The sequence below is a fragment of the Sinocyclocheilus rhinocerous genome, unplaced genomic scaffold (genome assembly GCF_001515625.1).
Source record: "Sinocyclocheilus rhinocerous isolate Xijiao unplaced genomic scaffold, SAMN03320098_v1.1 scaffold15656, whole genome shotgun sequence".
NCBI classification, from domain to species: domain Eukaryota; kingdom Metazoa; phylum Chordata; class Actinopteri; order Cypriniformes; family Cyprinidae; genus Sinocyclocheilus; species Sinocyclocheilus rhinocerous.
In genome coordinates, this window is record NW_015659092.1 from 2,110 (window position 1) to 4,459 (window position 2,350).

General features: G+C 33.4%; 1 long non-coding RNA gene across 1 annotated transcript in view; it reads left to right on the forward strand.

The window, feature by feature from the left end:
• The first annotated feature begins 506 nt into the window (after positions 1-506).
• Positions 507-2,350, forward strand: part of LOC107723316 (uncharacterized) — a 6,286-nt gene continuing 4,442 nt past the window's right edge. Inside the window, exons 1-2 of the long non-coding RNA XR_001637913.1 lie at positions 507-562; positions 769-844. This is a non-coding gene — a long non-coding RNA (uncharacterized LOC107723316). The remainder of the gene's footprint in view (positions 563-768; positions 845-2,350) is intronic.

A 2,350-nucleotide genomic window follows, 5' to 3' on the forward strand; every position in this document is an offset into this window, starting at 1 on the left:
TGTGACATTATGATCCTCATTCAGCTGCAGATCTCTGATTCTCTCTTCTAGAAACTGAAACTGAAGGCCTCTGAGTTTGAAGATCTAGTTCTGCCATCTAGTGGACAAAATGATAACCGCTGTTAATATTCTATGTATTACGTTTCTTAAAAATAAAACATATTTACTTATGAATTTTGTGTTTATAATGCATTCAGTTCTATTTGATACAAGTGACATTCTTTCAGGTAAACGCAGTGAATTTCGTTCAGTTATCAACTCATGAATAATAATAATGATGGTGATTTTGCTTTTTATGTGAATTTTAAATATCAGAATTTCTAGCAAACAATCTTTGATCATCTTCTGCTCTAATGACTCTGTTGTGTTAAACAGTAGAAGTCTAGTGTAAAGTCTTGAGCTCTTGTGTTTGTGTTAAAGTCATTGATGAGCTGCTGATGTGAATCAGGTGTGTTTCATCACACATTTACATCTTCTTCAGCTCTGGGTCTCTAATTTAACCTTTAGAAGCTCTAGAAACAATATGACTGAAAACATCTGAAATCAGATATTCACTGAGCAGGTGCTTTGATTTACTTTGTAATCATTGAAAAGTTATGTTCTATATAGTATGAATGCAATTTATTTTCAATTAAATCATCTGTACAGAAATAATTGCCTTGTTTTACTAATTTCTGTAGCTTTAAAACAAGGAAAACACATTATAAATGAGATTCATTGTAATGCATTTATGACTGATATGTCACTTTACACATATTCTTCATTTAGGAGATGATGGAGATTTGCTTGATATGAAACATCCTCATCATCATCAGCTGCCAGATGAATGCAGAAAGAGTCTCTGGTAAGAACAGAAACGCTTCTCTTCATTTGCTGTGAATCTGGAGAAACAGAGAGATGTTGTGTGTGTGAAATGAGAGATGAGGCACATGAGAAAGCTGAGAATAAAAGTGATTCTTCAGTCAGAAACAGCATCAACACACAAAAGCAGAAGCACAGATGAAACACTGACAGATCCACATCAGTCTCTGTCCATGAACGCTTTATATCTCATCTGTCACTGTCTCTCTACCGGTTCATCTGCATCATAAGAGACTGCAGAAAATAAAGAAGGAAAGTGTGAGACATTTAATATGTCTAAAAATAACTATTTTTCTAGATGTGGTATGACCTAAAAGTCTATGATGTTAAAATACTCACAGTTTGGCCTTATAAATTTCACACTGCTTTGGTGACTTGTGAAACTTTTCCTTTTCTTTCCTTTGCTCTCCTGATTTTTGTTGTTCTGCTGCTTCTGAAGCTTCAAACCGGGATCATCACACTTCGTCATCTTCAGTCCAGAATGTCCTTTAATCTGTATTCTCTGCTCATAAAAACATATGCAATAACTTACTGCTATAAGAGTATCTACATTTTAAGAAATGTTTTATCGACATGTTTAACACAAGCAGACATGATCAAGTGTCAGTAGATAGTCTATTCTGATATGGGGCTAGTTGTCACACTTTTAACTCAGGCGAAGTCACTTTTGAAAGTGCATTTATGTATAAACTAGAAATTTTCATTCATGTCATTTACCCAGGAACACTGTATACAGTTCATCTGACACACGCTGACCCCTGGTGGAGTATGATATCACAAAAGGAACCTGATGCTGTTTATCAAATCAAATTATTAATCAAATTGGTAATCAATGCCCCCCTGGAAGAAATTTTGTACATTTTAAAGTTAAATTCTTCTATCTAATGCACTTTGAAGTTCAAAATTATATACTGTCTCAGACTACATTACATTCACACTGGTGTTTTAGGAATCCAAACTATTTACAATGTAATAATTTTATTTTATTATTATTATATTACAGCAATAGCCTTATATTACAAAACAATTGCACTGTAAAACAAATGAAAATGAATATTTCATAGGTATATTATTTTGCTTTACAATACAGTAGGGAAATTAAAAATGTTTTTCCTTATTTCTACACTTAAAAGAGATATTTTGAACTTGGACTGCAGTGCCCATTTAAACCACTAGCTGTCAATATTACAGACTATATGTTTGGTCTATATATGAGAAGTCTGTCTGTTGTGTGGGTATCACTGACTAAGAAAATAAATATGTTTATCATGTAAGTCATCTCAGGACAGTTGTCACACTGAATGCTTATTAATGTCTTCAATGTGAACATTAGCAGTTGCGAGTTACAGTGTGTGTGGTTTTGTGTCTAGAGTTATGGGACAATTGGCCAAAGATTAAGCAAACATGTCTCAAAAAAAAAAAAAAAAAAAAAGGCAATAATTTCAAGCAATCAGAACATTAACTGCAAGTGTCGAGACAGTGAGCCATC